This window comes from Hyperolius riggenbachi, chromosome 4 (genome assembly GCF_040937935.1).
Source record: "Hyperolius riggenbachi isolate aHypRig1 chromosome 4, aHypRig1.pri, whole genome shotgun sequence".
Taxonomy (NCBI): Eukaryota; Metazoa; Chordata; class Amphibia; order Anura; family Hyperoliidae; genus Hyperolius; species Hyperolius riggenbachi.
Window position 1 is genome coordinate 50,599,424 of NC_090649.1, and position 19,471 is coordinate 50,618,894.

General features: G+C 44.0%; 33 non-coding genes across 33 annotated transcripts; all 33 read right to left on the reverse strand.

Annotated features, from left to right (window-relative positions):
• Positions 1–72: 72 nt before the first annotated feature.
• On the reverse strand, positions 73–144 carry TRNAA-UGC (transfer RNA alanine (anticodon UGC)). Its single transcript has one exon. It is a non-coding gene; the product is annotated as a tRNA-Ala (tRNA).
• A 720-nt stretch (positions 145–864) lies between these two features.
• TRNAA-CGC (transfer RNA alanine (anticodon CGC)) lies at positions 865–936 on the reverse strand. The gene has a single exon. It is a non-coding gene; the product is annotated as a tRNA-Ala (tRNA).
• A 314-nt stretch (positions 937–1,250) lies between these two features.
• On the reverse strand, positions 1,251–1,322 carry TRNAA-UGC (transfer RNA alanine (anticodon UGC)). Its single transcript has one exon. It is a non-coding gene; the product is annotated as a tRNA-Ala (tRNA).
• Positions 1,323–2,030: 708 nt separating this feature from the next.
• TRNAA-CGC (transfer RNA alanine (anticodon CGC)) lies at positions 2,031–2,102 on the reverse strand. Its single transcript has one exon. It is a non-coding gene; the product is annotated as a tRNA-Ala (tRNA).
• A 314-nt stretch (positions 2,103–2,416) lies between these two features.
• On the reverse strand, positions 2,417–2,488 carry TRNAA-UGC (transfer RNA alanine (anticodon UGC)). Its single transcript has one exon. It is a non-coding gene; the product is annotated as a tRNA-Ala (tRNA).
• Positions 2,489–3,208: 720 nt separating this feature from the next.
• Positions 3,209–3,280, reverse strand: TRNAA-CGC (transfer RNA alanine (anticodon CGC)). Its single transcript has one exon. It is a non-coding gene; the product is annotated as a tRNA-Ala (tRNA).
• A 314-nt stretch (positions 3,281–3,594) lies between these two features.
• On the reverse strand, positions 3,595–3,666 carry TRNAA-UGC (transfer RNA alanine (anticodon UGC)). Its single transcript has one exon. It is a non-coding gene; the product is annotated as a tRNA-Ala (tRNA).
• Positions 3,667–4,374: 708 nt separating this feature from the next.
• On the reverse strand, positions 4,375–4,446 carry TRNAA-CGC (transfer RNA alanine (anticodon CGC)). The gene has a single exon. It is a non-coding gene; the product is annotated as a tRNA-Ala (tRNA).
• A 314-nt stretch (positions 4,447–4,760) lies between these two features.
• TRNAA-UGC (transfer RNA alanine (anticodon UGC)) lies at positions 4,761–4,832 on the reverse strand. Its single transcript has one exon. It is a non-coding gene; the product is annotated as a tRNA-Ala (tRNA).
• Positions 4,833–5,552: 720 nt separating this feature from the next.
• TRNAA-CGC (transfer RNA alanine (anticodon CGC)) lies at positions 5,553–5,624 on the reverse strand. The gene has a single exon. It is a non-coding gene; the product is annotated as a tRNA-Ala (tRNA).
• A 314-nt stretch (positions 5,625–5,938) lies between these two features.
• TRNAA-UGC (transfer RNA alanine (anticodon UGC)) lies at positions 5,939–6,010 on the reverse strand. The gene has a single exon. It is a non-coding gene; the product is annotated as a tRNA-Ala (tRNA).
• A 720-nt stretch (positions 6,011–6,730) lies between these two features.
• On the reverse strand, positions 6,731–6,802 carry TRNAA-CGC (transfer RNA alanine (anticodon CGC)). The gene has a single exon. It is a non-coding gene; the product is annotated as a tRNA-Ala (tRNA).
• Positions 6,803–7,116: 314 nt separating this feature from the next.
• Positions 7,117–7,188, reverse strand: TRNAA-UGC (transfer RNA alanine (anticodon UGC)). Its single transcript has one exon. It is a non-coding gene; the product is annotated as a tRNA-Ala (tRNA).
• A 708-nt stretch (positions 7,189–7,896) lies between these two features.
• On the reverse strand, positions 7,897–7,968 carry TRNAA-CGC (transfer RNA alanine (anticodon CGC)). The gene has a single exon. It is a non-coding gene; the product is annotated as a tRNA-Ala (tRNA).
• A 314-nt stretch (positions 7,969–8,282) lies between these two features.
• On the reverse strand, positions 8,283–8,354 carry TRNAA-UGC (transfer RNA alanine (anticodon UGC)). Its single transcript has one exon. It is a non-coding gene; the product is annotated as a tRNA-Ala (tRNA).
• Positions 8,355–9,074: 720 nt separating this feature from the next.
• On the reverse strand, positions 9,075–9,146 carry TRNAA-CGC (transfer RNA alanine (anticodon CGC)). The gene has a single exon. It is a non-coding gene; the product is annotated as a tRNA-Ala (tRNA).
• Positions 9,147–9,460: 314 nt separating this feature from the next.
• Positions 9,461–9,532, reverse strand: TRNAA-UGC (transfer RNA alanine (anticodon UGC)). Its single transcript has one exon. It is a non-coding gene; the product is annotated as a tRNA-Ala (tRNA).
• A 720-nt stretch (positions 9,533–10,252) lies between these two features.
• On the reverse strand, positions 10,253–10,324 carry TRNAA-CGC (transfer RNA alanine (anticodon CGC)). The gene has a single exon. It is a non-coding gene; the product is annotated as a tRNA-Ala (tRNA).
• Positions 10,325–10,638: 314 nt separating this feature from the next.
• TRNAA-UGC (transfer RNA alanine (anticodon UGC)) lies at positions 10,639–10,710 on the reverse strand. Its single transcript has one exon. It is a non-coding gene; the product is annotated as a tRNA-Ala (tRNA).
• A 708-nt stretch (positions 10,711–11,418) lies between these two features.
• TRNAA-CGC (transfer RNA alanine (anticodon CGC)) lies at positions 11,419–11,490 on the reverse strand. Its single transcript has one exon. It is a non-coding gene; the product is annotated as a tRNA-Ala (tRNA).
• A 314-nt stretch (positions 11,491–11,804) lies between these two features.
• Positions 11,805–11,876, reverse strand: TRNAA-UGC (transfer RNA alanine (anticodon UGC)). The gene has a single exon. It is a non-coding gene; the product is annotated as a tRNA-Ala (tRNA).
• Positions 11,877–12,596: 720 nt separating this feature from the next.
• TRNAA-CGC (transfer RNA alanine (anticodon CGC)) lies at positions 12,597–12,668 on the reverse strand. Its single transcript has one exon. It is a non-coding gene; the product is annotated as a tRNA-Ala (tRNA).
• Positions 12,669–12,982: 314 nt separating this feature from the next.
• Positions 12,983–13,054, reverse strand: TRNAA-UGC (transfer RNA alanine (anticodon UGC)). Its single transcript has one exon. It is a non-coding gene; the product is annotated as a tRNA-Ala (tRNA).
• A 720-nt stretch (positions 13,055–13,774) lies between these two features.
• TRNAA-CGC (transfer RNA alanine (anticodon CGC)) lies at positions 13,775–13,846 on the reverse strand. Its single transcript has one exon. It is a non-coding gene; the product is annotated as a tRNA-Ala (tRNA).
• Positions 13,847–14,160: 314 nt separating this feature from the next.
• Positions 14,161–14,232, reverse strand: TRNAA-UGC (transfer RNA alanine (anticodon UGC)). Its single transcript has one exon. It is a non-coding gene; the product is annotated as a tRNA-Ala (tRNA).
• A 720-nt stretch (positions 14,233–14,952) lies between these two features.
• TRNAA-CGC (transfer RNA alanine (anticodon CGC)) lies at positions 14,953–15,024 on the reverse strand. The gene has a single exon. It is a non-coding gene; the product is annotated as a tRNA-Ala (tRNA).
• A 314-nt stretch (positions 15,025–15,338) lies between these two features.
• TRNAA-UGC (transfer RNA alanine (anticodon UGC)) lies at positions 15,339–15,410 on the reverse strand. Its single transcript has one exon. It is a non-coding gene; the product is annotated as a tRNA-Ala (tRNA).
• Positions 15,411–16,130: 720 nt separating this feature from the next.
• Positions 16,131–16,202, reverse strand: TRNAA-CGC (transfer RNA alanine (anticodon CGC)). Its single transcript has one exon. It is a non-coding gene; the product is annotated as a tRNA-Ala (tRNA).
• Positions 16,203–16,516: 314 nt separating this feature from the next.
• On the reverse strand, positions 16,517–16,588 carry TRNAA-UGC (transfer RNA alanine (anticodon UGC)). The gene has a single exon. It is a non-coding gene; the product is annotated as a tRNA-Ala (tRNA).
• Positions 16,589–17,308: 720 nt separating this feature from the next.
• Positions 17,309–17,380, reverse strand: TRNAA-UGC (transfer RNA alanine (anticodon UGC)). Its single transcript has one exon. It is a non-coding gene; the product is annotated as a tRNA-Ala (tRNA).
• Positions 17,381–18,100: 720 nt separating this feature from the next.
• Positions 18,101–18,172, reverse strand: TRNAA-CGC (transfer RNA alanine (anticodon CGC)). The gene has a single exon. It is a non-coding gene; the product is annotated as a tRNA-Ala (tRNA).
• A 314-nt stretch (positions 18,173–18,486) lies between these two features.
• Positions 18,487–18,558, reverse strand: TRNAA-UGC (transfer RNA alanine (anticodon UGC)). The gene has a single exon. It is a non-coding gene; the product is annotated as a tRNA-Ala (tRNA).
• A 720-nt stretch (positions 18,559–19,278) lies between these two features.
• On the reverse strand, positions 19,279–19,350 carry TRNAA-CGC (transfer RNA alanine (anticodon CGC)). Its single transcript has one exon. It is a non-coding gene; the product is annotated as a tRNA-Ala (tRNA).
• Between the last annotated feature and the right edge of the window lie 121 nt (positions 19,351–19,471).

The following is a 19,471-nucleotide window of genomic DNA, read 5'->3' on the forward strand; positions in this document are numbered from 1 at the left end:
CAGGAAACATTGGCGCTTCCGGTATGGGATCCAGTAGCGGAAGGGGGCCTTAGCAGTTTGTAGAAGAAAAGCTGGAGATGCCGGGGATTGAACCCGGGGCCTCATACATGCAAAGCATGCGCTCTACCACTGAGCTACATCCCCTTTGACGTTCGCTATGGAGATGCACAATGAGTAGATTCGTACGGCACACCACTTTTCAGAATCTACCTGCTGTCATTGAGTACCTGGTAAATGGCAAGTTCTATCAATGGTACAGGTTTCTCTGCCTGAAATTATATTAAAGCTTGATAAGATCCTCTAAAAACTTGGCTTCTCAAGCAGGTTGCTTAAGGGGTAATATTGGATGTTAAACTCTCATTAATGCCAATCATTCATTTCCTAACCTCTTCTTGTCATCTTTATCTCCTCCATCACTTCCTGACTCTTGATGCTGCTTAATTGCTTGCAAAGGCCTGGATTAAATCCTGCATTGAATCTTAAATCATCCTCCTGTGTGGCCTAAAAGAAAAAGTCTGGTACACACCATGCAATTTCCCATCAGACAGATGGGTCGATAGATAATCTTCGACAGATCCGATCGGATTTCCGATCGATTTTCTGATCACTTCAATGCAAATCGATCAGAAAAACGATCGGCAATCAGATCGGACCTGATCTATTCGACCCATCTATCTGGCGGGAAATTGCATAGTGTGTACGAGGCTGAAGTGCATTTTATTGGCTCTATTCCAAGGTGCATAGCGTTTGCATGAAAGTCAGAAATATTGACACCTCACTAAGCATCTGTAACAGGAAACATTGGCGCTTCCGGTATGGCATCCATTAGCGCAAGGGGGACTTTGCAGTTTGTAGAAGAAAAGCTGGAGATGCCGGGGATTGAACCCGGGGCCTCATACATGCGAAGCATGCGCTCTACCTCTGAGCTACATCCCCCAATGCTGTCAGCAGTGTCGTGGTACCTCAGCAGGCCTTTATCTCCTACAGCAGAAAATGGTAATTAGCAGCTGTTTAGGTTGGAAAGTGATGTTACGGATCATTTTTAAAATTTTTCAGTATATCCGCATTTGGCTAAGGGACAATTTTTTTCCCACAAAATAGGTGGAACCTTTTATTTCACGAACAATAAGAGTTTGCATTAAAGTCAGAATTGTTGACACCTCACTAAGCATCTGCAGCAGGAAACATTGGCGCTTCCGGTATGGGATCCAGTAGCGGAAGGGGGCCTTAGCAGTTTGTAGAAGAAAAGCTGGAGATGCCGGGGATTGAACCCGGGGCCTCATACATGCAAAGCATGCGCTCTACCACTGAGCTACATCCCCTTTGACGTTCGCTATGGAGATGCACAATGAGTAGATTCGTACGGCACACCACTTTTCAGAATCTACCTGCTGTCATTGAGTACCTGGTAAATGGCAAGTTCTATCAATGGTACAGGTTTCTCTGCCTGAAATTATATTAAAGCTTGATAAGATCCTCTAAAAACTTGGCTTCTCAAGCAGGTTGCTTAAGGGGTAATATTGGATGTTAAACTCTCATTCATGCCAATCATTCATTTCCTAACCTCTTCTTGTCATCTTTATCTCCTCCATCACTTCCTGACTCTTGATGCTGCTTAATTGCTTGCAAAGGCCTGGATTAAATCCTGCATTGAATCTTAAATCATCCTCCTGTGTGGCCTAAAAGAAAAAGTCTGGTACACACCATGCAATTTCCCATCAGACAGATGGGTCGATAGATAATCTTCGACAGATCCGATCGGATTTCCGATCGATTTTCTGATCACTTCAATGCAAATCGATCAGAAAAACGATCGGACCTGATCTATTCGACCCATCTATCTGGCGGGAAATTGCATAGTGTGTACGAGGCTGAAGTGCATTTTATTGGCTCTATTCCAAGGTGCATAGCGTTTGCATGAAAGTCAGAAATATTGACACCTCACTAAGCATCTGTAACAGGAAACATTGGCGCTTCCGGTATGGCATCCATTAGCGCAAGGGGGACTTTGCAGTTTGTAGAAGAAAAGCTGGAGATGCCGGGGATTGAACCCGGGGCCTCATACATGCGAAGCATGCGCTCTACCTCTGAGCTACATCCCCCAATGCTGTCAGCAGCGTCGTGGTACCTCAGCAGGCCTTTATCTCCTACAGCAGAAAATGGTAATTAGCAGCTGTTTAAGTTGGAAAGTGATGTTACGGATCATTTTTAAAATTTTTCAGTATATCCGCATTTGGCTAAGGGACAATTTTTTTCCCACAAAATAGGTGGAACCTTTTATTTCACGAACAATAAGAGTTTGCATTAAAGTCAGAATTGTTGACACCTCACTAAGCATCTGCAGCAGGAAACATTGGCGCTTCCGGTATGGGATCCAGTAGCGGAAGGGGGCCTTAGCAGTTTGTAGAAGAAAAGCTGGAGATGCCGGGGATTGAACCCGGGGCCGCATACATGCAAAGCATGCGCTCTACCACTGAGCTACATCCCCTTTGACGTTCGCTATGGAGATGCACAATGAGTAGATTCGTACGGCACACCACTTTTCAGAATCTACCTGCTGTCATTGAGTACCTGGTAAATGGCAAGTTCTATCAATGGTACAGGTTTCTCTGCCTGAAATTATATTAAAGCTTGATAAGATCCTCTAAAAACTTGGCTTCTCAAGCAGGTTGCTTAAGGGGTAATATTGGATGTTAAACTCTCATTCATGCCAATCATTCATTTCCTAACCTCTTCTTGTCATCTTTATCTCCTCCATCACTTCCTGACTCTTGATGCTGCTTAATTGCTTGCAAAGGCCTGGATTAAATCCTGCATTGAATCTTAAATCATCCTCCTGTGTGGCCTAAAAGAAAAAGTCTGGTACACACCATGCAATTTCCCATCAGACAGATGGGTCGATAGATAATCTTCGACAGATCCGATCGGATTTCCGATCGATTTTCTGATCACTTCAATGCAAATCGATCAGAAAAACGATCGGCAATCAGATCGGACCTGATCTATTCGACCCATCTATCTGGCGGGAAATTGCATAGTGTGTACGAGGCTGAAGTGCATTTTATTGGCTCTATTCCAAGGTGCATAGCGTTTGCATGAAAGTCAGAAATATTGACACCTCACTAAGCATCTGTAACAGGAAACATTGGCGCTTCCGGTATGGCATCCATTAGCGCAAGGGGGACTTTGCAGTTTGTAGAAGAAAAGCTGGAGATGCCGGGGATTGAACCCGGGGCCTCATACATGCGAAGCATGCGCTCTACCTCTGAGCTACATCCCCCAATGCTGTCAGCAGCGTCGTGGTACCTCAGCAGGCCTTTATCTCCTACAGCAGAAAATGGTAATTAGCAGCTGTTTAGGTTGGAAAGTGATGTTACGGATCATTTTTAAAATTTTTCAGTATATCCGCATTTGGCTAAGGGACAATTTTTTTCCCACAAAATAGGTGGAACCTTTTATTTCACGAACAATAAGAGTTTGCATTAAAGTCAGAATTGTTGACACCTCACTAAGCATCTGCAGCAGGAAACATTGGCGCTTCCGGTATGGGATCCAGTAGCGGAAGGGGGCCTTAGCAGTTTGTAGAAGAAAAGCTGGAGATGCCGGGGATTGAACCCGGGGCCTCATACATGCAAAGCATGCGCTCTACCACTGAGCTACATCCCCTTTGACGTTCGCTATGGAGATGCACAATGAGTAGATTCGTACGGAACACCACTTTTCAGAATCTACCTGCTGTCATTGAGTACCTGGTAAATGGCAAGTTCTATCAATGGTACAGGTTTCTCTGCCTGAAATTATATTAAAGCTTGATAAGATCCTCTAAAAACTTGGCTTCTCAAGCAGGTTGCTTAAGGGGTAATATTGGATGTTAAACTCTCATTCATGCCAATCATTCATTTCCCAACCTCTTCTTGTCATCTTTATCTCCTCCATCACTTCCTGACTCTTGATGCTGCTTAATTGCTTGCAAAGGCCTGGATTAAATCCTGCATTGAATCTTAAATCATCCTCCTGTGTGGCCTAAAAGAAAAAGTCTGGTACACACCATGCAATTTCCCATCAGACAGATGGGTCGATAGATAATCTTCGACAGATCCGATCGGATTTCCGATCGATTTTCTGATCACTTCAATGCAAATCGATCAGAAAAACGATCGGACCTGATCTATTCGACCCATCTATCTGGCGGGAAATTGCATAGTGTGTACGAGGCTGAAGTGCATTTTATTGGCTCTATTCCAAGGTGCATAGCGTTTGCATGAAAGTCAGAAATATTGACACCTCACTAAGCATCTGTAACAGGAAACATTGGCGCTTCCGGTATGGCATCCATTAGCGCAAGGGGGACTTTGCAGTTTGTAGAAGAAAAGCTGGAGATGCCGGGGATTGAACCCGGGGCCTCATACATGCGAAGCATGCGCTCTACCTCTGAGCTACATCCCCCAATGCTGTCAGCAGCGTCGTGGTACCTCAGCAGGCCTTTATCTTCTACAGCAGAAAATGGTAATTAGCAGCTGTTTAAGTTGGAAAGTGATGTTACGGATCATTTTTAAAATTTTTCAGTATATCCGCATTTGGCTAAGGGACAATTTTTTTCCCACAAAATAGGTGGAACCTTTTATTTCACGAACAATAAGAGTTTGCATTAAAGTCAGAATTGTTGACACCTCACTAAGCATCTGCAGCAGGAAACATTGGCGCTTCCGGTATGGGATCCAGTAGCGGAAGGGGGCCTTAGCAGTTTGTAGAAGAAAAGCTGGAGATGCCGGGGATTGAACCCGGGGCCGCATACATGCAAAGCATGCGCTCTACCACTGAGCTACATCCCCTTTGACGTTCGCTATGGAGATGCACAATGAGTAGATTCGTACGGCACACCACTTTTCAGAATCTACCTGCTGTCATTGAGTACCTGGTAAATGGCAAGTTCTATCAATGGTACAGGTTTCTCTGCCTGAAATTATATTAAAGCTTGATAAGATCCTCTAAAAACTTGGCTTCTCAAGCAGGTTGCTTAAGGGGTAATATTGGATGTTAAACTCTCATTCATGCCAATCATTCATTTCCTAACCTCTTCTTGTCATCTTTATCTCCTCCATCACTTCCTGACTCTTGATGCTGCTTAATTGCTTGCAAAGGCCTGGATTAAATCCTGCATTGAATCTTAAATCATCCTCCTGTGTGGCCTAAAAGAAAAAGTCTGGTACACACCATGCAATTTCCCATCAGACAGATGGGTCGATAGATAATCTTCGACAGATCCGATCGGATTTCCGATCGATTTTCTGATCACTTCAATGCAAATCGATCAGAAAAACGATCGGCAATCAGATCGGACCTGATCTATTCGACCCATCTATCTGGCGGGAAATTGCATAGTGTGTACGAGGCTGAAGTGCATTTTATTGGCTCTATTCCAAGGTGCATAGCGTTTGCATGAAAGTCAGAAATATTGACACCTCACTAAGCATCTGTAACAGGAAACATTGGCGCTTCCGGTATGGCATCCATTAGCGCAAGGGGGACTTTGCAGTTTGTAGAAGAAAAGCTGGAGATGCCGGGGATTGAACCCGGGGCCTCATACATGCGAAGCATGCGCTCTACCTCTGAGCTACATCCCCCAATGCTGTCAGCAGCGTCGTGGTACCTCAGCAGGCCTTTATCTCCTACAGCAGAAAATGGTAATTAGCAGCTGTTTAAGTTGGAAAGTGATGTTACGGATCATTTTTAAAATTTTTCAGTATATCCGCATTTGGCTAAGGGACAATTTTTTTCCCACAAAATAGGTGGAACCTTTTATTTCACGAACAATAAGAGTTTGCATTAAAGTCAGAATTGTTGACACCTCACTAAGCATCTGCAGCAGGAAACATTGGCGCTTCCGGTATGGGATCCAGTAGCGGAAGGGGGCCTTAGCAGTTTGTAGAAGAAAAGCTGGAGATGCCGGAGATTGAACCCGGGGCCTCATACATGCAAAGCATGCGCTCTACCACTGAGCTACATCCCCTTTGACGTTCGCTATGGCGATGCACAATGAGTAGATTCGTACGGCACACCACTTTTCAGAATCTACCTGCTGTCATTGAGTACCTGGTAAATGGCAAGTTCTATCAATGGTACAGGTTTCTCTGCCTGAAATTATATTAAAGCTTGATAAGATCCTCTAAAAACTTGGCTTCTCAAGCAGGTTGCTTAAGGGGTAATATTGGATGTTAAACTCTCATTCATGCCAATCATTCATTTCCTAACCTCTTCTTGTCATCTTTATCTCCTCCATCACTTCCTGACTCTTGATGCTGCTTAATTGCTTGCAAAGGCCTGGATTAAATCCTGCATTGAATCTTAAATCATCCTCCTGTGTGGCCTAAAAGAAAAAGTCTGGTACACACCATGCAATTTCCCATCAGACAGATGGGTCGATAGATAATCTTCGACAGATCCGATCGGATTTCCGATCGATTTTCTGATCACTTCAATGCAAATCGATCAGAAAAACGATCGGAAATCAGATCGGACCTGATCTATTCGACCCATCTATCTGGCGGGAAATTGCATAGTGTGTACGAGGCTGAAGTGCATTTTATTGGCTCTATTCCAAGGTGCATAGCGTTTGCATGAAAGTCAGAAATATTGACACCTCACTAAGCATCTGTAACAGGAAACATTGGCGCTTCCGGTATGGGATCCATTAGCGCAAGGGGGACTTTGCAGTTTGTAGAAGAAAAGCTGGAGATGCCGGGGATTGAACCCAGGGCCTCATACATGCGAAGCATGCGCTCTACCTCTGAGCTACATCCCCCAATGCTGTCAGCAGTGTCGTGGTACCTCAGCAAGCCTTTATCTCCTAAAGCAGAAAATGGTAATTAGCAGCTGTTTAAGTTGGAAAGTAATGTTACGGATCATTTTTAAAATTTTTCAGTATATCCGCATTTGGCTAAGGGACAATTTTTTTCCCACAAAATAGGTGGAACCTTTCATTTCACGAACAATAAGAGTTTGCATTAAAGTCAGAATTGTTGACACCTCACTAAGCATCTGCAGCAGGAAACATTGGCGCTTCCGGTATGGGATCCAGTAGCGGAAGGGGGCCTTAGCAGTTTGTAGAAGAAAAGCTGGAGATGCCGGGGATTGAACCCGGGGCCTCATACATGCAAAGCATGCGCTCTACCACTGAGCTACATCCCCTTTGACGTTCGCTATGGAGATGCACAATGAGTAGATTCGTACGGAACACCACTTTTCAGAATCTACCTGCTGTCATTGAGTACCTGGTAAATGGCAAGTTCTATCAATGGTACAGGTTTCTCTGCCTGAAATTATATTAAAGCTTGATAAGATCCTCTAAAAACTTGGCTTCTCAAGCAGGTTGCTTAAGGGGTAATATTGGATGTTAAACTCTCATTCATGCCAATCATTCATTTCCCAACCTCTTCTTGTCATCTTTATCTCCTCCATCACTTCCTGACTCTTGATGCTGCTTAATTGCTTGCAAAGGCCTGGATTAAATCCTGCATTGAATCTTAAATCATCCTCCTGTGTGGCCTAAAAGAAAAAGTCTGGTACACACCATGCAATTTCCCATCAGACAGATGGGTCGATAGATAATCTTCGACAGATCCGATCGGATTTCCGATCGATTTTCTGATCACTTCAATGCAAATCGATCAGAAAAACGATCGGACCTGATCTATTCGACCCATCTATCTGGCGGGAAATTGCATAGTGTGTACGAGGCTGAAGTGCATTTTATTGGCTCTATTCCAAGGTGCATAGCGTTTGCATGAAAGTCAGAAATATTGACACCTCACTAAGCATCTGTAACAGGAAACATTGGCGCTTCCGGTATGGCATCCATTAGCGCAAGGGGGACTTTGCAGTTTGTAGAAGAAAAGCTGGAGATGCCGGGGATTGAACCCGGGGCCTCATACATGCGAAGCATGCGCTCTACCTCTGAGCTACATCCCCCAATGCTGTCAGCAGCGTCGTGGTACCTCAGCAGGCCTTTATCTCCTACAGCAGAAAATGGTAATTAGCAGCTGTTTAAGTTGGAAAGTGATGTTACGGATCATTTTTAAAATTTTTAAGTATATCCGCATTTGGCTAAGGGACAATTTTTTTCCCACAAAATAGGTGGAACCTTTTATTTCACGAACAATAAGAGTTTGCATTAAAGTCAGAATTGTTGACACCTCACTAAGCATCTGCAGCAGGAAACATTGGCGCTTCCGGTATGGGATCCAGTAGCGGAAGGGGGCCTTAGCAGTTTGTAGAAGAAAAGCTGGAGATGCCGGGGATTGAACCCGGGGCCGCATACATGCAAAGCATGCGCTCTACCACTGAGCTACATCCCCTTTGACATTCGCTATGGAGATGCACAATGAGTAGATTCGTACGGCACACCACTTTTCAGAATCTACCTGCTGTCATTGAGTACCTGGTAAATGGCAAGTTCTATCAATGGTACAGGTTTCTCTGCCTGAAATTATATTAAAGCTTGATAAGATCCTCTAAAAACTTGGCTTCTCAAGCAGGTTGCTTAAGGGGTAATATTGGATGTTAAACTCTCATTCATGCCAATCATTCATTTCCTAACCTCTTCTTGTCATCTTTATCTCCTCCATCACTTCCTGACTCTTGATGCTGCTTAATTGCTTGCAAAGGCCTGGATTAAATCCTGCATTGAATCTTAAATCATCCTCCTGTGTGGCCTAAAAGAAAAAGTCTGGTACACACCATGCAATTTCCCATCAGACAGATGGGTCGATAGATAATCTTCGACAGATCCGATCGGATTTCCGATCGATTTTCTGATCACTTCAATGCAAATCGATCAGAAAAACGATCGGCAATCAGATCGGACCTGATCTATTCGACCCATCTATCTGGCGGGAAATTGCATAGTGTGTACGAGGCTGAAGTGCATTTTATTGGCTCTATTCCAAGGTGCATAGCGTTTGCATGAAAGTCAGAAATATTGACACCTCACTAAGCATCTGTAACAGGAAACATTGGCGCTTCCGGTATGGCATCCATTAGCGCAAGGGGGACTTTGCAGTTTGTAGAAGAAAAGCTGGAGATGCCGGGGATTGAACCCGGGGCCTCATACATGCGAAGCATGCGCTCTACCTCTGAGCTACATCCCCCAATGCTGTCAGCAGCGTCGTGGTACCTCAGCAGGCCTTTATCTCCTACAGCAGAAAATGGTAATTAGCAGCTGTTTAAGTTGGAAAGTGATGTTACGGATCATTTTTAAAATTTTTCAGTATATCCGCATTTGGCTAAGGGACAATTTTTTTCCCACAAAATAGGTGGAACCTTTTATTTCACGAACAATAAGAGTTTGCATTAAAGTCAGAATTGTTGACACCTCACTAAGCATCTGCAGCAGGAAACATTGGCGCTTCCGGTATGGGATCCAGTAGCGGAAGGGGGCCTTAGCAGTTTGTAGAAGAAAAGCTGGAGATGCCGGGGATTGAACCCGGGGCCTCATACATGCAAAGCATGCGCTCTACCACTGAGCTACATCCCCTTTGACGTTCGCTATGGAGATGCACAATGAGTAGATTCGTACGGCACACCACTTTTCAGAATCTACCTGCTGTCATTGAGTACCTGGTAAATGGCAAGTTCTATCAATGGTACAGGTTTCTCTGCCTGAAATTATATTAAAGCTTGATAAGATCCTCTAAAAACTTGGCTTCTCAAGCAGGTTGCTTAAGGGGTAATATTGGATGTTAAACTCTCATTCATGCCAATCATTCATTTCCTAACCTCTTCTTGTCATCTTTATCTCCTCCATCACTTCCTGACTCTTGATGCTGCTTAATTGCTTGCAAAGGCCTGGATTAAATCCTGCATTGAATCTTAAATCATCCTCCTGTGTGGCCTAAAAGAAAAAGTCTGGTACACACCATGCAATTTCCCATCAGACAGATGGGTCGATAGATAATCTTCGACAGATCCGATCGGATTTCCGATCGATTTTCTGATCACTTCAATGCAAATCGATCAGAAAAACGATCGGAAATCAGATCGGACCTGATCTATTCGACCCATCTATCTGGCGGGAAATTGCATAGTGTGTACGAGGCTGAAGTGCATTTTATTGGCTCTATTCCAAGGTGCATAGCGTTTGCATGAAAGTCAGAAATATTGACACCTCACTAAGCATCTGTAACAGGAAACATTGGCGCTTCCGGTATGGGATCCATTAGCGCAAGGGGGACTTTGCAGTTTGTAGAAGAAAAGCTGGAGATGCCGGGGATTGAACCCAGGGCCTCATACATGCGAAGCATGCGCTCTACCTCTGAGCTACATCCCCCAATGCTGTCAGCAGTGTCGTGGTACCTCAGCAAGCCTTTATCTCCTAAAGCAGAAAATGGTAATTAGCAGCTGTTTAAGTTGGAAAGTAATGTTACGGATCATTTTTAAAATTTTTCAGTATATCCGCATTTGGCTAAGGGACAATTTTTTTCCCACAAAATAGGTGGAACCTTTCATTTCACGAACAATAAGAGTTTGCATTAAAGTCAGAATTGTTGACACCTCACTAAGCATCTGCAGCAGGAAACATTGGCGCTTCCGGTATGGGATCCAGTAGCGGAAGGGGGCCTTAGCAGTTTGTAGAAGAAAAGCTGGAGATGCCGGGGATTGAACCCGGGGCCTCATACATGCAAAGCATGCGCTCTACCACTGAGCTACATCCCCTTTGACGTTCGCTATGGAGATGCACAATGAGTAGATTCGTACGGAACACCACTTTTCAGAATCTACCTGCTGTCATTGAGTACCTGGTAAATGGCAAGTTCTATCAATGGTACAGGTTTCTCTGCCTGAAATTATATTAAAGCTTGATAAGATCCTCTAAAAACTTGGCTTCTCAAGCAGGTTGCTTAAGGGGTAATATTGGATGTTAAACTCTCATTCATGCCAATCATTCATTTCCCAACCTCTTCTTGTCATCTTTATCTCCTCCATCACTTCCTGACTCTTGATGCTGCTTAATTGCTTGCAAAGGCCTGGATTAAATCCTGCATTGAATCTTAAATCATCCTCCTGTGTGGCCTAAAAGAAAAAGTCTGGTACACACCATGCAATTTCCCATCAGACAGATGGGTCGATAGATAATCTTCGACAGATCCGATCGGATTTCCGATCGATTTTCTGATCACTTCAATGCAAATCGATCAGAAAAACGATCGGACCTGATCTATTCGACCCATCTATCTGGCGGGAAATTGCATAGTGTGTACGAGGCTGAAGTGCATTTTATTGGCTCTATTCCAAGGTGCATAGCGTTTGCATGAAAGTCAGAAATATTGACACCTCACTAAGCATCTGTAACAGGAAACATTGGCGCTTCCGGTATGGCATCCATTAGCGCAAGGGGGACTTTGCAGTTTGTAGAAGAAAAGCTGGAGATGCCGGGGATTGAACCCGGGGCCTCATACATGCGAAGCATGCGCTCTACCTCTGAGCTACATCCCCCAATGCTGTCAGCAGCGTCGTGGTACCTCAGCAGGCCTTTATCTCCTACAGCAGAAAATGGTAATTAGCAGCTGTTTAAGTTGGAAAGTGATGTTACGGATCATTTTTAAAATTTTTAAGTATATCCGCATTTGGCTAAGGGACAATTTTTTTCCCACAAAATAGGTGGAACCTTTTATTTCACGAACAATAAGAGTTTGCATTAAAGTCAGAATTGTTGACACCTCACTAAGCATCTGCAGCAGGAAACATTGGCGCTTCCGGTATGGGATCCAGTAGCGGAAGGGGGCCTTAGCAGTTTGTAGAAGAAAAGCTGGAGATGCCGGGGATTGAACCCGGGGCCGCATACATGCAAAGCATGCGCTCTACCACTGAGCTACATCCCCTTTGACGTTCGCTATGGAGATGCACAATGAGTAGATTCGTACGGCACACCACTTTTCAGAATCTACCTGCTGTCATTGAGTACCTGGTAAATGGCAAGTTCTATCAATGGTACAGGTTTCTCTGCCTGAAATTATATTAAAGCTTGATAAGATCCTCTAAAAACTTGGCTTCTCAAGCAGGTTGCTTAAGGGGTAATATTGGATGTTAAACTCTCATTCATGCCAATCATTCATTTCCTAACCTCTTCTTGTCATCTTTATCTCCTCCATCACTTCCTGACTCTTGATGCTGCTTAATTGCTTGCAAAGGCCTGGATTAAATCCTGCATTGAATCTTAAATCATCCTCCTGTGTGGCCTAAAAGAAAAAGTCTGGTACACACCATGCAATTTCCCATCAGACAGATGGGTCGATAGATAATCTTCGACAGATCCGATCGGATTTCCGATCGATTTTCTGATCACTTCAATGCAAATCGATCAGAAAAACGATCGGCAATCAGATCGGACCTGATCTATTCGACCCATCTATCTGGCGGGAAATTGCATAGTGTGTACGAGGCTGAAGTGCATTTTATTGGCTCTATTCCAAGGTGCATAGCGTTTGCATGAAAGTCAGAAATATTGACACCTCACTAAGCATCTGTAACAGGAAACATTGGCGCTTCCGGTATGGCATCCATTAGCGCAAGGGGGACTTTGCAGTTTGTAGAAGAACTGCTGGAGATGCCGGGGATTGAACCCGGGGCCTCATACATGCGAAGCATGCGCTCTACCTCTGAGCTACATCCCCCAATGCTGTCAGCAGCGTCGTGGTACCTCAGCAGGCCTTTATCTCCTACAGCAGAAAATGGTAATTAGCAGCTGTTTAAGTTGGAAAGTGATGTTACGGATCATTTTTAAAATTTTTCAGTATATCCGCATTTGGCTAAGGGACAATTTTTTTCCCACAAAATAGGTGGAACCTTTTATTTCACGAACAATAAGAGTTTGCATTAAAGTCAGAATTGTTGACACCTCACTAAGCATCTGCAGCAGGAAACATTGGCGCTTCCGGTATGGGATCCAGTAGCGGAAGGGGGCCTTAGCAGTTTGTAGAAGAAAAGCTGGAGATGCCGGGGATTGAACCCGGGGCCTCATACATGCAAAGCATGCGCTCTACCACTGAGCTACATCCCCTTTGACGTTCGCTATGGAGATGCACAATGAGTAGATTCGTACGGCACACCACTTTTCAGAATCTACCTGCTGTCATTGAGTACCTGGTAAATGGCAAGTTCTATCAATGGTACAGGTTTCTCTGCCTGAAATTATATTAAAGCTTGATAAGATCCTCTAAAAACTTGGCTTCTCAAGCAGGTTGCTTAAGGGGTAATATTGGATGTTAAACTCTCATTCATGCCAATCATTCATTTCCTAACCTCTTCTTGTCATCTTTATCTCCTCCATCACTTCCTGACTCTTGATGCTGCTTAATTGCTTGCAAAGGCCTGGATTAAATCCTGCATTGAATCTTAAATCATCCTCCTGTGTGGCCTAAAAGAAAAAGTCTGGTACACACCATGCAATTTCCCATCAGACAGATGGGTCGATAGATAATCTTCGACAGATCCGATCGGATTTCCGATCGATTTTCTGATCACTTCAATGCAAATCGATCAGAAAAACGATCGGAAATCAGATCGGACCTGATCTATTCGACCCATCTATCTGGCGGGAAATTGCATAGTGTGTACGAGGCTGAAGTGCATTTTATTGGCTCTATTCCAAGGTGCATAGCGTTTGCATGAAAGTCAGAAATATTGACACCTCACTAAGCATCTGTAACAGGAAACATTGGCGCTTCCGGTATGGGATCCATTAGCGCAAGGGGGACTTTGCAGTTTGTAGAAGAAAAGCTGGAGATGCCGGGGATTGAACCCGGGGCCTCATACATGCGAAGCATGCGCTCTACCTCTGAGCTACATCCCCCAATGCTGTCAGCAGTGTCGTGGTACCTCAGCAAGCCTTTATCTCCTAAAGCAGAAAATGGTAATTAGCAGCTGTTTAAGTTGGAAAGTAATGTTACGGATCATTTTTAAAATTTTTCAGTATATCCGCATTTGGCTAAGGGACAATTTTTTTCCCACAAAATAGGTGGAACCTTTCATTTCACGAACAATAAGAGTTTGCATTAAAGTCAGAATTGTTGACACCTCACTAAGCATCTGCAGCAGGAAACATTGGCGCTTCCGGTATGGGATCCAGTAGCGGAAGGGGGCCTTAGCAGTTTGTAGAAGAAAAGCTGGAGATGCCGGGGATTGAACCCGGGGCCTCATACATGCAAAGCATGCGCTCTACCACTGAGCTACATCCCCTTTGACGTTCGCTATGGAGATGCACAATGAGTAGATTCGTACGGCACACCACTTTTCAGAATCTACCTGCTGTCATTGAGTACCTGGTAAATGGCAAGTTCTATCAATGGTACAGGTTTCTCTGCCTGAAATTATATTAAAGCTTGATAAGATCCTCTAAAAACTTGGCTTCTCAAGGAGGTTGCTTAAGGGGTAATATTGGATGTTAAACTCTCATTCATGCCAATCATTCATTTCCTAACCTCTTCTTGTCATCTTTATCTCCTCCATCACTTCCTGACTCTTGATGCTGCTTAATTGCTTGCAAAGGCCTGGATTAAATCCTGCATTGAATCTTAAATCATCCTCCTGTGTGGCCTAAAAGAAAAAGTCTGGTACACACCATGCAATTTCCCATCAGACAGATGGGTCGATAGATAATCTTCGACAGATTCGATCGGATTTCCGATCGATTTTCTGATCACTTCAATGCAAATCGATCAGAAAAACGATCGGAAATCAGATCGGACCTGATCTATTCGACCCATCTATCTGGCGGGAAATTGCATAGTGTGTACGAGGCTGAAGTGCATTTTATTGGCTCTATTCCAAGGTGCATAGCGTTTGCATGAAAGTCAGAAATATTGACACCTCACTAAGCATCTGTAACAGGAAACATTGGCGCTTCCGGTATGGCATCCATTAGCGCAAGGGGGACTTTGCAGTTTGTAGAAGAAAAGCAGGAGATGCCGGGGATTGAACCCGGGGCCTCATACATGCGAAGCATGCGCTCTACCTCTGAGCTACATCCCCCAATGCTGTCAGCAGCGTCGTGGTACCTCAGCAGGCCTTTATCTCCTACAGCAGAAAATGGTAATTAGCAGCTGTTTAAGTTGGAAAGTGATGTTACGGATCATTTTTAAAATTTTTCAGTATATCCGCATTTGGCTAAGGGACAATTTTTTTCCCACAAAATAGGTGGAACCTTTCATTTCACGAACAATAAGAGTTTGCATTAAAGTCAGAATTGTTGACACCTCACTAAGCATCTGCAGCAGGAAACATTGGCGCTTCCGGTATGGGATCCAGTAGCGGAAGGGGGCCTTAGCAGTTTGTAGAAGAAAAGCTGGAGATGCCAGGGATTGAACCCGGGGCCTCATACATGCAAAGCATGCACTCTACCACTGAGCTACATCCCCTTTGACGTTCGCTATGGAGATGCACAATGAGTAGATTCGTACGGCACACCACTTTTCAGAATCTACCTGCTGTCATTGAGTACCTGGTAAATGGCAAGTTCTATCAATGGTACAGGTTTCTCTGCCTGAAATTATATTAAAGCTTGATAAGATCCTCTAAAAACTTGGCTTCTCAAGGAGGTTGCTTAAGGGGTAATATTGGATGTTAAACTCTCATTCATGCCAATCATTCATTTCCTAACCTCTTCTTGTCATCTTTATCTCCTCCATCACTTCCTGACTCTTGATGCTGCTTAATTGCTTGCAAAGGCCTGGATTAAATCCTGCATTGAATCTTAAATCATCCTCCTGTGTGGCCTAAAAGAAAAAGTCTGGTACACACCATGCAATTTCCCATCAGACAGATGGGTCGATAGATAATCTTCGACAGATTCGATCGGATTTCCGATCGATTTTCTGATCACTTCAATGCAAATCGATCAGAAAAACGATCGGAAATCAGATCGGACCTGATCTATTCGACCCATCTATCTGGCGGGAAATTGCATAGTGTGTACGAGGCTGAAGTGCATTTTATTGGCTCTATTCCAAGGTGCATAGCGTTTGCATGAAAGTCAGAAATATTGACACCTCACTAAGCATCTGTAACAGGAAACATTGGCGCTTCCGGTATGGCATCCATTAGCGCAAGGGGGACTTTGCAGTTTGTAGAAGAAAAGCTGGAGATGCCGGGGATTGAACCCGGGGCCTCATACATGCGAAGCATGCGCTCTACCTCTGAGCTACATCCCCCAATGCTGTCAGCAGCGTCGTGGTACCTCAGCAGGCCTTTATCTCCTACAGCAGAAAATGGTAATTAGCAGCTGTTTAAGTTGGAAAGTGATGTTACGGATCATTTTTAAAATTTTTCAGTATATCCGCATTTGGCTAAGGGACAATTTTTTTCCCACAAAATAGGTGGAACCTTTCATTTCACGAACAATAAGAGTTTGCATTAAAGTCAGAATTGTTGACACCTCACTAAGCATCTGCAGCAGGAAACATTGGCGCTTCCGGTATGGGATCCAGTAGCGGAAGGGGGCCTTAGCAGTTTGTAGAAGAAAAGCTGGAGATGCCAGGGATTGAACCCGGGGCCTCATACATGCAAAGCATGCACTCTACCACTGAGCTACATCCCCTTTGACGTTCGCTATGGAGATGCACAATGAGTAGATTCGTACGGCACACCACTTTTCAGAATCTACCTGCTGTCATTGAGTACCTGGTAAATGGCAAGTTCTATCAATGGTACAGGTTTCTCTGCCTGAAAATATATTAAAGCTTGATAAGATCCTCTAAAAACTTGGCTTCTCAAGCAGGTTGCTTAAGGGGTAATATTGGATGTTAAACTCTCATTCATGCCAATCATTCATTTCCTAACCTCTTCTTGTCATCTTTATCTCCTCCATCACTTCCTGACTCTTGATGCTGCTTAATTGCTTGCAAAGGCCTGGATTAAATCCTGCATTGAATCTTAAATCATCCTCCTGTGTGGCCTAAAAGAAAAAGTCTGGTACACACCATGCAATTTCCCATCAGACAGATGGGTCGATAGATAATCTTCGACAGATCCGATCGGATTTCCGATCGATTTTCTGATCACTTCAATGCAAATCGTTCAGAAAAACGATCGGAAATCAGATCGGACCTGATCTATTCGACCCATCTATCTGGCGGGAAATTGCATAGTGTGTACGAGGCTGAAGTGCATTTTATTGGCTCTATTCCAAGGTGCATAGCGTTTGCATGAAAGTCAGAAATATTGACACCTCACTAAGCATCTGTAACAGGAAACATTGGCGCTTCCGGTATGGCATCCATTAGCGCAAGGGGGACTTTGCAGTTTGTAGAAGAAAAGCTGGAGATGCCGGGGATTGAACCCGGGGCCTCATACATGCAAAGCATGCGCTCTTCCACTGAGCTACATCCCCTTTGACGTTCGCTATGGAGATGCACAATGAGTAGATTCGTACGGCACACCACTTTTCAGAATCTACCTGCTGTCATTGAGTACCTGGTAAATGGCAAGTTCTATCAATGGTACAGGTTTCTCTGCCTGAAATTATGTTAAAGCTTGATATGATCCTCTAAAAACTTGGCTTCTCAAGCAGGTTGCTTAAGGGGTAATATTGGATGTTAAACTCTCATTCATGCCAATCATTCATTTCCTAACCTCTTCTTGTCATCTTTATCTCCTCCATCACTTCCTGACTCTTGATGCTGCTTAATTGCTTGCAAAGGCCTGGATTAAATCCTGCATTGAATCTTAAATCATCCTCCTGTGTGGCCTAAAAGAAAAAGTCTGGTACACACCATGCAATTTCCCATCAGACAGATGGGTCGATAAATAATCTTCGACAGATCCGGTCGGATTTCCGATCGATTTTCTGATCACTTCAATGCAAATCGATCAGAAAAACGATCGGAAATCAGATCGGACCTGATCTATTCGACCCATCTATCTGGCGGGAAATTGCATAGTGTGTACGAGGCTGAAGTGCATTTTATTGGCTCTATTCCAAGGTGCATAGCATTTGCATGAAAGTCAGAAATATTGACACCTCACTAAGCATCTGTAACAGGAAACATTGGCGCTTCCGGTATGGGATCCATTAGCGCAAGGGGGACTTTGCAGTTTGTAGAAGAAAAGCTGGAGATGCCGGGGATTGAACCCGGGGCCTCATACATGCGAAGCATGCGCTCTACCTCTGAGCTACATCCCCCAATGCTGTCAGCAGTGTCATGGTACCTCAGCAGGCCTTTATCTGCTACAGCAGAAAATGGTAATTAGCAGCTGTTTAAGTTGGAAAGTGATGTTACGGATCATTTTTAAAATTTTTCAGTAAATCCGCATTTGGCTAAGGGCCAATTTTTTTCCCACAAAATAGGTGGAACCTTTCATTTCACGAACAATAAGAGTTTGCATTAAAGTCAGAATTGTTGACACCTCACTAAGCATCTGCAGCAGGAAACATTGGCGCTTCCGGTATGGGATCCAGTAGCGGAAGGGGGCCTTAGCAGTTTGTAGAAGAAAAGCTGGAGATGCCGGGGATTGAACCCGGGGCCTCATACATGCAAAGCATGCGCTCTACCACTGAGCTACATCCCCTTTGACGTTTGCTATGGAGATGCACAATGAGTAGATTCGTACGGCACACCACTTTTCAGAATCTACCTGCTGTCATTGAGTACCTGGTAAATGGCAAGTTCTATCAATGGTACAGGTTTCTCTGCCTGAAATTATGTTAAAGCTTGATATGATCCTCTAAAAACTTGGCTTCTCAAGCAGGTTGCTTAAGGGGTAATATTGGATGTTAAACTCTCATTCATGCCAATCATTCATTTCCTAACCTCTTCTTGTCATCTTTATCTCCTCCATCACTTCCTGACTCTTGATGCTGCTTAATTGCTTGCAAAGGCCTGGATTAAATCCTGCATTGAATCTTAAATCATCCTCCTGTGTGGCCTAAAAGAAAAAGTCTGGTACACACCATGCAATTTCCCATCAGACAGATGGGTCGATAGATAATCTTCGACAGATCCGATCGGATCTCCGATCGATTTTCTGATCACTTCAATGCAAATCGATCAGAAAAACGATCGGAAATCAGATCGGACCTGATCTATTCGACCCATCTATCTGGCGGGAAATTGCATAGTGTGTACGAGGCTGAAGTGCATTTTATTGGCTCTATTCCAAGGTGCATAGCGTTTGCATGAAAGTCAGAAATATTGACAACTCACTAAGCATCTGTAACAGGAAACATTGGCGCTTCCGGTATGGGATCCATTAGCGCAAGGGGGACTTTGCAGTATGTAGAAGAAAAGCTGGAGATGCCAGGGATTGAACCCGGGGCCTCATACATGCGAAGCATGCGCTCTACCTCTGAGCTACATCCCCCAATGCTGTCAGCAGTGTCGTGGTACCTCAGCAGGCCTTTATCTCCTACAGCAGAAAATGGTAATTAGCAGCTGTTTAAGTTGGAAAGTGATGTTACGGATCATTTTTAAAATTTTTCAGT